Genomic DNA, 15,508 nt, shown 5'->3' on the forward strand with positions numbered 1-15,508 from the left:
GTAGCAAGGGTTCTAGCCAGTCAGGTGATTTTCAAAGCTATCCTTCAGTTAAAGACAGTCTCTAGAGATCTCTGGCTTTCAGTTAAGAATAGAGCCAAAACTGTTCAAATTTTATTGACTTCTTTGACAGGCAAAAAAGTGTTAGTGATGCCTGTGGGAGGATTTAAACCCCTGCTCTCAGAAGAGAGCAGTCTGAGCCAGATAGTGCTGTTGCTATTGAGTCACCTGTACTGGGCAATCAGTAAAGTATATTATTATTATTATTATTATTATTATTATTATTATTATTATTATTATTATTATTATAGTCTTATATAGCTAGTAACTATAAAAACTATTTAGCAGCTTCTCTGTTAAAATTTAATTAATATACATTGTAAAAACTGAAAAAAAGAAAAAATTAAAATATTGTCAGACAATATAGAATAGTCTTTCTTCAAAAAAGTCAAATAACAGATGGTACATAATATTAATTTCAAGAAAAAACAAAAATTCTTCTAGTAATATAATACAAATTAAAGAGAAATAAAATGCATATTTGAAAAAGTCATTATCTAGTAGCTATTCCAGTATATTTCAGGAATAAAACTAGTTATTTTATACCTAGTTTAGTTTCAAAAATAAAATTTAAAGATAGTTTAGATATTAAGTTCTTGTTGAATTTTTCTTCTTTCACTTTAATAAGCTGAGTAGTCTAATAGTAGATGCTTTAGATTTTTAATACAATTGCAGAAATAGCATAAATTGGAGAAGTAGTCAGATAATCTTATTAGATAAGATTTGAAATATCCATAATCAAGCTTCAATTAGCAAATAGTTAATCATATCTTCTTAAATATAGAAAAAGTAGATGCTTTCCATCTGAATTTTATTTTAAATTAAAAGTAGTGATTTGTAAAACTTTCTTTATTAAAAAGATCTTTATACTACTTTATTATTACTTGTTCTTTTATTTATCTTTTTATATAAGTAGCCTGGTGCAGATGGCTCAATGGCAATAGCATCATCTGGCTCAGAATACTCTCCTCCAGAGGCAGGGGTTCAAATCCCCCTGCAGGCACTACTAATGCTTTTTTGCTCACTAAAAAAGATGATAAAATTTAAATAGTTTTGGCTCTATTCTCAACTAAAAGCCAGAGGTCTTTAGAAGCTGTCTTTAACTGAAGAATAGCTTTAAAAGCTGCCCAACTGGCTGGAACTCTTGCTACCCGATTGCATGTGAGGTAAAGGGTATACTTGACCACTAGCTGTATGCTTGATTAGTGGCTGGCAGGGGGAAACTAGCTAGACAGAATACTCCAGGCCTATCTTGACTTTTCAGAGCTGTGTATGTGGGTTCTAGGTCTTTGCTTAGCAATAACTTAAGACTAAGTCTTAGATATGGTATGGGGAAAAAACTATAGAATAGATGGTTAGTTCCAGAGAGTGACAGAGCTTCTAGAGGGAAGACTGCAACAACTAATTAATAGGCTGAGATGCTGAGATTAATAGCTGGAAGCCTGGGGCTTAGAAGGTTCCAGATGAGTGGTGGCCCCTAGCTAAAGAAGGCAAAACCTGCTAGAAAGCCTGACAGAACAGATGCAGCAGTCAGTTGCTATAGACATTGTATATAGCAGCTTAAGATGCAAAGCTCTTACTAGAAGGAGGCTCTAAATTAGATAAAGCTTTACAAGCAATGTTTAATAGACAAGATTCTCATGTAGTTCAATTTGATATGGAAAAAACTGAGTTAATTCACTTTACAAAGTTATTTAATGAAAATAATTCAGTTAAACTATATGATCAAGTTTTTAAACTAAAAAAGCTAGTGAGATAGTTAGGTATTTGGCTTGATAATACTCTTACTTTCAAGAATTATGTTGAAATCAAGATACCAGCTGCTGAAAGAGTTCTTAATCATATAATTAGACATTTAAATACTGAAAAAGGTTTTATCCTTCAAGCTATGAGACAACTTTATATAGCTTGTATTACCTCAGTAGCTGATTATGGTGTTCAAATCTGGTGGAAGAATCAAAAGAATCTTCTTAATAAGTATGAAAAACTTCAGAACTCTGCTTTAAGAAAAATTCTAAAAGCTTTTAAAACTTCTCCAATTTATACTATAAAGATTGAAGCTGCTATTCCTCCTGCCAAAGTAAGATTTAATGGACTATATAGAAACTATACTTATAGACTATTAAAAATGCTAAAAGAATATGCAATCAGAGAAAAAGTATCTTCTAGCTTTCTATTTTATAATAATGGTGTTGATGTTGACTGGAAAAGATTTTTAAATTAGAATAAATCAGAGTTAACTAATGAATATGTTGAACAAACATCAACTAAAAGAAAAAGAAGAAAAATCAATAAACAAAAAAAATATTCAAATTAACTATTCAGAGTTTGTTTAATGATTTCAAACATATTATCTTCTTTAAAAACAAAGAGAATCAAAGCAAAATAAAATGCACCTTGGTCTGAAAATCTAGCTGATTTAATAGATATTCAAATTGAAAAATCAGACAAGAAAATAGCTAAAGATAGTCATATGAATAAAATTAAAAATCTAGATAATAGATCTTTAATTCTTTGTTTAGATAAATCCAAAGCTGAAGAAAATCAATATGCTAGTGCTGGTGTACACAACCTACAAGATAATATTAGATTTTTATGGAATCTAAGCAAATATCTTGAAGTCTTTGATACAGAACTGTTTGCTATAGATAAAGCATTTAAATTAGCAAGTTCTATCTCTCAATCTTAGTCAAGATCAATATCAGATATCTGGGTGTTTTCTGATAGTCAAGCTGCTATTCAGAGACTTATAAATCAAGATCTCAATTCTGGCTTATATTATCTTCAATCTATAAGAAAAACTGCTAAGTATATTAAAAATCAGCAAATTAATATACATTTTCATTGGGTTCCTGCACATGTAAATATACATAAAAATGAAGAAGCTGATCTAGCAGCAAAGAGAGCTACAGAATTTAATCAAGTTTGTTGAGAAAGATATATATCTCTTACTTATATTAAGAGACAAATCAAAGAACAAGTAATAATAGAGTGGTATGAAGATTTTTTTAATAGAGAAAAGTTTACAAAGTACTACTTTCAATTTAAAGCAAAATCCAGATAAAAAGCATCTACTTTTTCTATATCTAAGAAGATATGGTTAACTATTTGTCAATTAAAGCTTGGTTATGAATATTTCAGATCTTATTTAACAAAATTATACTCTTTTAATCTATACTCTTTCTGTAATTATGTTGAAAATCCAAAGTGTTTATTATTAGATTGCTCAGCTTATCAAACTGAAAGAAGAAAAATTTAACAAGAACTTAATATTTCTCAACTATCTTTAAATTTTATTTTTGAAACTAAATTAGGCCTAAAATGACTAGTTTTATTTCTGAAATATACTGAAATAGCTACAAGATAGTGGCTTTCTCAAATATATTAACTTTGTTTTCTTAATTTGTATCACACTGCTACAAGAACTTTGTTTTCCTTTGAAATTGATTTTATATACTATCTGTTATTTGATTTTTGTGGAGTAAGAACATCTCAGATTGTTTTGAAATACTTGATTTTTCTCTTTTCTCAGTTTTTACAATGTATATTAATTAAATTCTAACAGATCAGCTGCTAAGTAGTCTTTATAGTCACTGACTACATAAGACTATAATGAATAATAATAATAATAATAATAATAATTTTTATATAAGTAAGAAATATATATCTCTCTGAACAAACTTGATTTAATTCTGTAGCTTTTTTTACTATTAGATCAGCTTCTTCATTTCCATGTATATTTACATGTGTAAGAACTCAATAAAGATGTAGGTTAATTCGCTTATTTTTAATAGCAGTTTCCCTTATAGATTAAAGATAATAAAAGCTAGAATTAAGATATTAATATTATAAATATAGACCAAGGCCAACTAAGTATCAGATAACATTGAATATTCAGAGAAACTTATATAACTCCCAACTCTGAATGTATAAAAATCATATGATTTGTATGAATTATGGGAACCTTAACATTCAGTCTTCTAGTTAGAGAATCTTTATATTCTATACATAACTCTCTTTCATTAATTATAAGCAGTGAACCTACTTAGCTCTTTCATACTTTAAATTTAGGAAAAACTTATGTAATCAATATCTAGTGCCCTAACATTCTGAACACTCTGATATATGATTGTCTAGATTGGTATGATGCTAATAAGATTCACAAGATAAACTGTAATAACACTTCATGTTGCAAACCTAATAGATATAGATACTAATATAAAGAGAATAAATAATAATAAAGATACTGGTAGCAGTAAAGTTATTATTAGTCAAACATCAGCAAATAATACAGACAATAGAAATGTATCTCTTAATATATTTAACAAAATCTAAAGAAAAAAGGTTTTTAAAAAAAGAAAGCATGTCTGTAAAAGAATTTAACAGATATATATGAATAAAATAAAATATACAGACTGCAGAAGAAGATTAAATATAAATAAAGACCAGTAAACAATAATTTTCTCTTAGAGTTCCTCTTACACACATGACTGATAGAGAAGTTAGATAATTTTATTAATGTAAAGTTCTCAAAAGTATCTTACTACTATGGCAAATCACTTAGCAAGTGCAAATTGTGATTAATCTTAATAAAACAGTAATTTTATCTAAGAAAATCACTATAAAAGGTAACAGATGCATTTAGAATTAATTAAATATTCAGTTACTTTTGTAATAAATCTCAGATACACTGGCAGATATTGAGAATAGAGAAAGAATAACTACTTATATTATAAAATAAATTTGAAATACAATATAAAAATAATATTAAATTCAAGATAACTTACAGTTAAGATATAATGCAGTACTACTATAATACTATTCAATAGAAAAACCAATTCATACTCTTATTTTTTATAAGGTAGTTCACCACTAAATGAGCTACACCACTAAACAAGCCAAATTTTGCCAAAAGCTCCACACAACAAATTTATTAAATATCTCAATAACCAGATCTTTATTATTAAATAGCTATTAAATATTAAATGAATGTATTCTTTAAAGTATAGAAATTAGTATAGTTAGGAAAATAAATGAGTAGACAGCCTAATATTATGGTCAGAGCAAGAGATTCAGAAAATAGATAGAAAAAAATTCAAAGAAATGTCAACAGTAGATTTCTCATCTAGAAAGTCTAATGTCTTGCTAGAGATACTTGTAGAGCTCTTACTTCCCCTTTTGGAAGCTTGTATAAGCTCTCCATAATAAGACTCTTTAGTAGGGAAGTTCTTCTGATAGTGCTTTGAAGCCAGCACTTGAAGCTCTGACTGCCAGTATTTATTAGTATATTTAACTATTTATTTTTTCTTCTCTGCTAGTTGTAAAGTCTTCTTCTTCTCACAAGCAATATATTGTGTCTTTCTTTATCTAGTATATTTAATTTTTTTAGTCTCTTATTGCTTTCAGATCTTTTTACAGATATTCTTTTATTTAATTTATCTTTTTTCAATATTTCTAGCAGTCTGCTTCTTTTAAAGCTTTCATTAAAGTTTTGTCTCTTGCATTTAAGTAATTTTATCAGCTTTTTCAGTCTTTATTTCATTCAGACACTCACATACCTTAAGGACTTTTGTTGGAGATCAGAACTGCACTTAACTAGAATTATCTTTATTAAGTAGATCTAGAAGCTTGTCTTGCTTGCAGTATTGCTTCTTCATCACTAGAGTTAATCTTAGATACTGATTTTCATATTCCAGCAGTTCATTATAAAAAGTAAATTACTTACTGACTTAGATAACTTATTCAATACTCTGCAAATTTAGACTGTATTAGAGATATATACTCTTGATCTCTTGTCAGAGCTGGTGTATATTGCTAGAAATAGAAGATTTAACTAGTAGTGTAGAGGCTTGAGCAGTTTTAAATTAGTGTAGTTAATATTAAAAATTCAGAAAATTAATTTCAGTCTTTACAAAGCCAGCAAGTATATTTTCAACTGTTAAAGTCTTCTTCCAAGCCACATTAAATAATCTTCAGAAATCTCTTTTTGTCATTCAAATATAGCTTATTTCTTGATATAGTAGTGCTTTCAGCTTATTGAAATATGGCTTGCCCAATGATTCAAAAATTTCAATATCAAGAGATTGCAAACAGTGGATTGAATGAAGCAGAAGAATTATAAAAAGAATTTTTTTACAGTTAGCATATTCAATAAATTTCATATTTAAATGAGAGGAATACTTATCTAGTAGAAGCAGATATCTTTTTTAATCAGCTTGTTTCTTAGTATGCTAATTAAAAATCCATTTTAATCACTCTAGTCCATATTTATTGTTGCTCCAATTATTTGTTAAATCTGCAAAGTAGGCTCATTCACTTCCATTATAATTATCTAGTTATATATTCTGGAGATCTTGTAATTTATTCTGATAAATAAGAGCTGGAGATAGTGCAATTTCTTCAGCAAAGACTAAGTAGAGTAACAAGAAAAATTTCTAACTATTATTCTAAGTGATGACATTCTGTCTAGCTTATAAAGCTTCAATAGAGACTAATTACTTTAAGACATGACAGAAGCCTAGAAGAAATTAAAGTTATAGATGTTTGAGAGCTCAAGATTATATTAATTAATTTTCTGCTCTAACTACTCTATAAGTAGTAGTTAAATAGTTAGCCAGCATCAACAATTGTAATCACAAGTAATTAAATAAATTATTAAATTACAAGTATATAAAGGTGCTTAAGGTACTGATAGTTATCTGCTATCTGTTTATTTTAACTAATTGCTTTGAGATAAATGCATTCAATCTTGTTATTATACTGCTTATTAAATTAATTAAGTTAGTTAATCTCAATACTCTCTTCTGTCATCTCTTGTATGATATTTTGTAGAATCTGAGATATAAGGATAAGACTGTAGCTAGAGAGCTTGTTTATATAATTCAAAAGCTCTGCCTTCTATATATCAGAGAGCTTTTTCTTATATCAGAAGACTACTTTATTCTGAGCAAGTTGCAAGTCTTTATATTATCAGTACAGAGTCTTTCAATTGACTGAGTACTTTCTTATAGTTGCAGCATAATTTAGGATCTTTTGTAATTCAAGATCTTTAATTGCAAGCCTAATTGAGGTGTTGTTGACCATGTTGTTGCATATTGAATGTTGAATATTGGAGGAATTTTAGTGGTGGAAGATTTAACTTGTTTAGTGGTGTGGCTTGCTTAGTGGTGAACTACCTTATATATTGCTGAACTTGAATAAGATCTGAACAATTTATTAAATAAATTTTTTTTACATACTTTTTCTATAAATGAAACTCAGACTAAATATCTAAGCTGAGATTGATAAACTGCAACACCAATTAAAAATAATTGTAAAACTATAGAAACAAGCAATTCTTATTGAGTTAATATCAGAAAAGAAAAAATAAAGCCTGTGGAACAAGAATTAAAATAGAAGAATGAAAAATCTTAATTTCTTAAGAAAAAGATACATCTCAACAAGATAATAAAAAAGGTTTTTTTATAAATAAAGAAGATACTAGTAAAACCACTTTTGAAGATATTAAAAAAAGAATATAAGTAATAAATAAATAAAGAGCTTTGTTTAAGATATAATTAATCAGGCCACAGAGTAAAGTTCTGTATAAATAGCTTGAACAAGTTCCAGTAAACAGATAAAAAGAATAAAGATTAGATAAAGACCAAAGTAGTAAAGCTCATGCAGAACTCAAGTTAAATATTAGAAAGATAGAATATCAACTTAATAAAAAAAGTAAGCAGGTATAGTATATATCTGCCATATTAAATATACTATTGAATGATCTTATGAAGTAAGCTGCACTGCTAGACTTAGATATTACAGTGAATAGTATTTTCTATAAACTGGTGTTTCAATTAGACTGGGATCAACCAGAGACATTTATGAAAGTTATTAAGATATTGTTACAAATATAAGCCTAGATCAACCAAGCTTAAATAATGTTGGATGTTCAGAGAAACTTATATAATCTCCAACTCTGAACATGTAAAGATCACATGATTTGCATAGATTGTAGAAATCTCAGCATTTAGTCTTCTAGTTAGAGAATCCCTATATTCTATATATAAGTCTCTTTTATCAGTTGTGAGCATCAGATCTACTTAGCTCTTTTATATTCTATATTCTGGGAAAATCCATATATTCTACAACTGGTTCTTCTAATATTCTTAACACTTCAACATACAATTACTTAAGTTAATATGATGCCATCAAGACCTACAAGATAAACTGCAACAATACTCTATGTTGCAAAATTAACAGGGACAGATATTAATGTAAAGAAAATAAATATTAATAAAGATACTGGTAGTAGTAAAGCCTTCATCAGCAAAACACCAGTAAATAATATAGATAATACAGATACATTTTTCAATATATTGGATAAAATCTAAAGAGAAGAGATTTTTGAAGAAAAGAAGACATATCTGCAAAAGAATTTAGCAGATATATATAAACAAAATAAAATATACAGACTATAGAAGTCAATTAAATACAAATAAAGATTAGCAAACAATAAATTTCTCTTAAAGTTTCTCTTATGCACACAACCAATAGAGAAATCAGATAATTTTGATAATGTAAAGCTTTTAAAAGCATGTTACTACTATGACAACTTACTTGACAAGTGCAAATTATAGTTAGCTTTAATAAGACAGTAATTTTGTCTGAGAAAATCACTATAAAAGATATTAGATGTAGTCAGAATTACTTAAGTATTTAGTTATTTTTGTAATAAATCTCAGATGTATTAACAGATATTGGAAATAAATGAAGAGCAATTACCTATATTATAAAATAAATTTAAGATATGGTGTAAAAATAACATTAAACTCAAGATAACTTGCAGTTAAGATATAATACAGTACTATTATAATACTATCCAATGGGAAAACCAATCTATATTCTTATTTTTTATATATATTGCTAAACTTGAACAAGATCTGAACAATCTATCAGATAAATTCTTTTATATAACTTTTTTACAGATAAAACTCAAATTAAATATCCAGAATAAGCTTGATAAACTATAATACTAATCAAAAATAATTACAGAACTATAAGAACAAGTAATTCTTATTAAATTAATCTCAAAAAGAAGAAACAAAGTCTGTGAAACAAGAATTAAAATAAGAAGAAATGAAAAACCTCAATCTTTCAAGAGAAAGATGCATCTCAACAAGATAATAAATAAAGCTTTCCATGAATTAAGAAGATGCTGGCAAAACCACTTCTAAAGATATTGAAAGAGAAACACAAATAATAAATAAATAAAGAGCTTTGTCTAAGATATAATTAACTGAACTATAGAGCAAAGTTCTGTATAAATAGCTCCAACAAGTCTTAGCAGACAGATAAAAAGAATGAGAACTGAATGAAGACTAGAACTGCAAAGCTTATAAAAGATTCAGATCAAATATTAGAAAGACAGAGTGTTAATCTAATAGAGAAGATAAGCAGATGCAGTATGTATCTGTTAATTATACTAACTATACTGTCAGCTCAGATATTACAGTAGACAGTATTTTCTATAAACTAGCATTTTAATTAAATTGAAATCAATCAGAGATGCTTATAGAAATTATTAAGATATTAAATAGAGCTGAAACTGATTAGTATAACTATAAAGTTCAGCTCACTCTGATGGACCTTATAGGAACTACAAAGTAAGACAAATGTTTGTGGTGATTAATATAGTTAATATAAATATAGTTCTAGGCATGCTGTAGTTGAAAGACTTTAATCTAAACATTGACTGAAAGAACAAGATATAATATTACTAATTCTTAAAAAAAACAGTAAAACTTTTAAATACAGATAGATTTCTCTAAGTAATATGCATCAAGAATAAACTCTCTTATACTATTTTTGTATTAGATAATAATTAAGTTTTAACAGAAGTGCCTGAGTAGTTGAGAGACTATAAAGATATTTTCTAAAAAGAAAAAGTAGCAGAGTTGCTGGAATTAACAAAGATCAGTTATCTAATTATTTTTAAAAATGGTTTCTTATACTACAAAAAATCTATCCAGTACTTAAAGATAGGTTATTTAAGTTATACTCTATATTATTTGAAAAAAAATACTATTCTGAAATCTGGAGAGAAGCTACTGAATTTATTCTAAAGAAACCAAATAAAAAAGCTTCAATACTAAAATCTTACAGAATCATCTCTCTTCTTAACTGCTTGGGAAAAGTTACAGAGAGAGTTATTGCTTTTAGACTTTCTTATTGGGCCTTCTAAAATAAACTACAATACTTTAATTAGTTCAGAGGTAAGAAGCAATGCTCTGCTATAGATACTATAATGAGCTTGATACATGATATTCAACTAGCAAAAGTTAATAAATTAGTAGCCTCAGCTCTTTTTATTGATATAAAAAGAGCATTTGACTATGTTTCATTAAATAGACTTTTAAAAATTTTTTCTGATTTGCAACTACTTGTAAGAATTTGCTGTAAACCCTTTACACAAATAAACAGTACCTGCAAGGCCCAGAGGCCTTAGCTTATAAACTGTTGGAAGTTGTATATGTCTCTGCAAGACACTAAGTCACATGCTTGGAAGCACACATAAAATACTGTCACTGTGTGAATCTCTTGCTAAGAGTCAGTAGCAATCTTGTTTACAAGTTATATATAGTTACCAGAATACAGATCTTTTATCTTATACACTCTTTTTCATATATATTTCTTCTAGAGATTTATTATCACACTAATTTATATATATAATGCTTATATTTTGCCACTCTTCTTTGATAATATCTGACAACAGTATTGATATGAAGAAGCTAATTTCCTGAAACTCACAAATCTGGAATAACAGCTGAAAACCTATCTGAAGAACAAATTCAAGTTTGTGAAGAGACAACTAATCTTGATATCTTATCTCTCTCAACTGTCAATAAAACAAGTACTTCAATCTCAGAGAAAAAGTTCTATCTCAACACTAAAAGACAAAATCCAACAGCTTTGCAAGAACATCAAACTACTGAAGAAAATAGTGAAATGGCAAGAAAAGTTAAATGCTCTTCAGAACATCCAAAAGCACTTATAAAGTGAATCTCTTGATGTAGTTATCTTTAATTTAACATCTGTAAAGTGTCTGTCAGTCTTGAGACTACTACAACATACAAAGTACTATCAGACTAATATCTACACAGAATATCACTAGTTCATCTCAGATATTAAATTTATTTACAATGCAAGCAAATTGAATGATGAGAATATTAAAAATCAGCAAATTAATATACATCTTCATTCGGTTCCTGCACATGTAAATACATGGAAATAAAGAAGCTGATCTAGCAGCAAAGAGAGCTACAGAATTAAATCAAGTTTGTTTAGAAAGATATATATCTCTTACTTATATAAAAAAACAAATAAAAGAACAAGCAATAATAGAGTAGTATGAAGATCTTTTTAATAAAGAAAGCTATATAAATCACTACTCTTAGTTTAAAAGAAAACCCTAATAGAAAGCATCAGCTTTTTCTATATCTAAAAGAATATAGTCAACTATCTGTCAATTGAAGCTTGGTCATGAATATTTCAGATCTTATTTAATAAGATTACCTAATTACTCTTCCAACTTATACTATTTCTGCAATTGTGTTGAAAATCCAAAGCATCTACTATTAAACTGCTCAGCTTATCAAACTAAAAGAAGAAAAATTTAACAAGAACTTGATATTTCCCAACTATCTTTAAATTTTATTTTTGAAACTAAATTAGGCCTAAAATAGCTAGTTTTATTTCTGAAATGTACTGAAATAGCTACTAGACAGTAGCTTTCTCAAACATGTTAACTTTATTTCTTTAATTTGTATCATACTTCTACAAGAATTTTGTTTTTCTTTGAAATTTATTTTATATACTATCTGTTATTTGACTTTTGTAGAGAAAGAACATCTCATATTATCTTGAAATACTTTGATTTATCTCTTTTTTCAGTTTCTACAATGTAGACTAAATAAATTCTAACAGATAAGCTGCTAAGTAGTCTTCATAGTTACTGACTGCATGAGACTATAATTAATAATAATAATAATAATAATAATAATAATAATAATAATAATAATGAGAATACTCTTGCATGTACTCTTACAGAACTTGGTTATATTAAGAAAGATCTTTAAAAGATCTATCACAGAGATAATATATTAAAAAACAACTAAACTGATCTTAAATAATTTTTACATATAAAACTAGAAGATCCAGCAAACTGCATGTGAAACTCTTGATAAGTAATTTTTAATCTTTGTAAAAGCTTGAATAAAACTAATTATATCTATTGCTAAAGATTTCTAGAGCTCACAATAGAGATTGGTAAAAAATTTGAAGACTTTGTGAAAATAAAGAAGAATCTGTTTATATAGGGCTTGGATAAGCCTATGTGAATCAAGCTGGATGAACAGCTGGAGATACCAGATAATATTAATAATATAGTAGAACTGACCATCTGGCTCTGACCAAGTGTGTTAGTAGCCTATGTGAAGAATGCCTCACACATAAAGTCTATCAATAGTTGAGAGTACTTGTAAAGGTAGAAGATTAATAACTCAAGACTGTAAATAAATAAGAGAAGTTAATTCCAGAGACCTGCTCAGAAGATGGAAATAAATATTACCAAGAATTATAAAGTTTTAAAAAAAGTAAAAAGTACTTTAAGTATAGCTAAAAGAATCATCTTACAAAAGGCTGTCTTAAGAAGAAGAAGAGTAGTAAATAGAAAGTTAAAAGGCTGCAAGTAGATAGAATTAATATAATAAAGTTGTTCAAGAACAATCTTCTTACTCTTCTCTTTATTATTCTAGATGTACAAAGCTCAACTGACAGAAGTATTATTTGGCCAGCACTAACAGGTTCAGGCTATCAATCTCTAGTAATCAGTTTGTGATTGGCCACAAAGCTAGATTTAGAGATGCACAAGATATTTGTAGAAATTAAAACTACTATAAATTATAAGAATATTACTCTTACAGAAAAAATTGTAAATATATTCTTTAAAGTTTGAGACTCTTAGAGAAACTAGTAGTTATTTCATAAGCAAGTAATAATTACAAATATAAGAGATGAGATGCTACTGAGTTTGAGCTGGTTGTAGCAATACAATCTCAAGATATATTTTAAAAAACTAAGACTAGAGTTTCAAACTGTGTGTCATAATCTACTTGTGAAGATTAAACTAGTTAATCTCTCAGAGCTTGTAAAAGAAGAGAAGCTCATCTATATAATAATTCTCTGTAAATCAGAACAGGTGATGACAGCAAATCTAAATCTTCAGATACTGAAAGTCTACTGTGAACTTATGAAAGTATTTAGTAACAAGAGAGCTTGAAAGCTGCCCTTATACTGTAAAGATAATTTGGCCATAGATCACAAATCAGAACAGTAGTCAGAATTTGAAAAAACATACAAACTTTTGCAAGCTGAGCAAGAGACTCTTTGTGAATATTTGAGCAGTACTCTAACTCATGAGCTCATCCAGTGTTTCAAGTCACCTGCAGGAGCTCTTATTCTGTTTATGTTCAAGAAGAATAGTGGACTGAGAATGTGTGTAAACTATTATGATCTGAATTTTATAAATTAAAGATAGTCTTCTCTAGAGAATCTGTTATTTATTACTATAATTCAGAATATAAAATACACCTGGAGATAGATATTTTAAAACATACTGCAGATATAATATTACTATAGCTATTCAATAATAAATAGCATTCAGTTGTCTACTAATTATTTAAGTTTGACCAGATTTAACAAGTCTATAGCATGCTGGATAAGAAGATGTTGGTAAGTATTTATTTATTAATAGCAGTACTTAGAAGAAATAAAGTATTTTATAAAGTTTATTACAGACTATATAAATCTTTGTTCATTTATAAAGTTCACAAACAAGATAGTATAATAACAATATATAAAATAGATTAAGATTCTTGAAGTATATAACTTTAAGATTTTCTACTACTCTGAGAAGCATAATCTAGCTAATACATTATTATAAAGACTGAACTATATCAAACTAGAAGAAAATATTAATCTGCTAACATATACACTCAAACAATATTATACAGATAGTGTTTCAGGGTAGAATTTATTTGAAGAAACTTTCTTTAACAAAGAAGATATTCAAATATTTGCTGTGCTTGCTGTCCAAAACAGAGAGATAGAGATAGTGCAGAAGAGATCTGATAACATTAAGATAGTTAAGTTAGTTCAGAAAGCACTAGCATTACAAACATAGACCTAGACCAACCAAGCATCAGACAACATCAGATGTTCAGAGGCACTCACATAACTCCAACTCTGAACATATAAGAATCACATAATTTATACAGATTGTAAGAACCTCAGTATTCAGTCTTCTAGTTAGAGAACTTTTACATTCTACATACAACTCTCTCTTATTAGTTGCAGGCATCAGATTTACTTAGCTCTTTTGTACTTTAAATCCAGAGAATACTCATATAATCAGTTTCTCTAACATTCTAAACACTCCAATATACAATTGCCTATATTTGTTGTGTGTTTTTGGTTTGGGTGACTAGGAACCTTCCTGAGTTCTTTGGGATCTTGAGGGAATCAAAGGGCTTAAAGAGAGCAACAACAGATTGGAGGTAGTGATCAATAATCCAATAGTGCTCTGGTTGAGTAGGCAGTCTTGCTCTGATGACAAAGAGTTTCTGTACAGATATATCAGAGTCAGGGCAAGACTATTATGCCTTCTCAAGAGTAGTGGGACCAGATAAAATTGTACAGTATCACAAGACTTCAATAGTATGGAAATTAACCAAGATATGAAAGTATCTGATTCAAAGGTATCTGTAAGATAGATAAGAAGATTAATTATGATAAACAAGTCCATCAGATCTCTGGTAATAAGCATTCTTATATACATGATGCTCTCTGAGTGATAGTTCTGCTAAGCTATTCTATCTGTTCTATTGCAGTACACTTGCTATGTCCTCCAATCAGTTCTATCACACTTGGTGTGATTGGTCAGCTTATCAGTTCTATTACTAATCATATAACTTCCCATTCTAAGGTTTCTCCACAACAGTCTGTGACTCTGTCTTGTCAGATTTTATCCAATTGTCCTGTATCTTTGGCTGCTGTGCCACAAGATTCATAATATCATTCCCTTCTTTTACAGCATGTTGTCCCCAATCACTCTGCTTTCTTTTCTGGAATATAAAAAAGTGATTTCTCTTTGTTGTGCTTTTTCTGTACTTGTGAGGATCGTACGTGTGGATCAGCGTGACAATGAATCTCTAGGAGGAATATACATGGAAAAAGAGTACGCGAGGTAAAAGGTCTGTATTCTGGCAACTATGTATGACTTGTAAACAAGATTGCCACTGGCTCCCAGCAAGGGGTTCATGCAGTGATGGTCTTTTATGTGTGCTTGCGAGCACATGACTTAGTGCCTCATAAGAACACATGCAACTCCCAGCAGCTCATGAGCTGAGGCCTC

General features: G+C 28.6%; 1 non-coding gene across 1 annotated transcript; it reads left to right on the forward strand.

Moving 5' to 3' along the window:
* Positions 1-972: 972 nt before the first annotated feature.
* Positions 973-1,060, forward strand: D8B26_008349. The gene has a single exon. It is a non-coding gene; the product is annotated as a tRNA-Leu (tRNA).
* The last annotated feature ends 14,448 nt before the right edge of the window (positions 1,061-15,508 follow it).

This window comes from Coccidioides posadasii, chromosome 5, assembly GCF_018416015.2.
Source record: "Coccidioides posadasii str. Silveira chromosome 5, complete sequence".
In the NCBI taxonomy this organism is placed as follows: Eukaryota; Fungi; Ascomycota; class Eurotiomycetes; order Onygenales; family Onygenaceae; genus Coccidioides; species Coccidioides posadasii.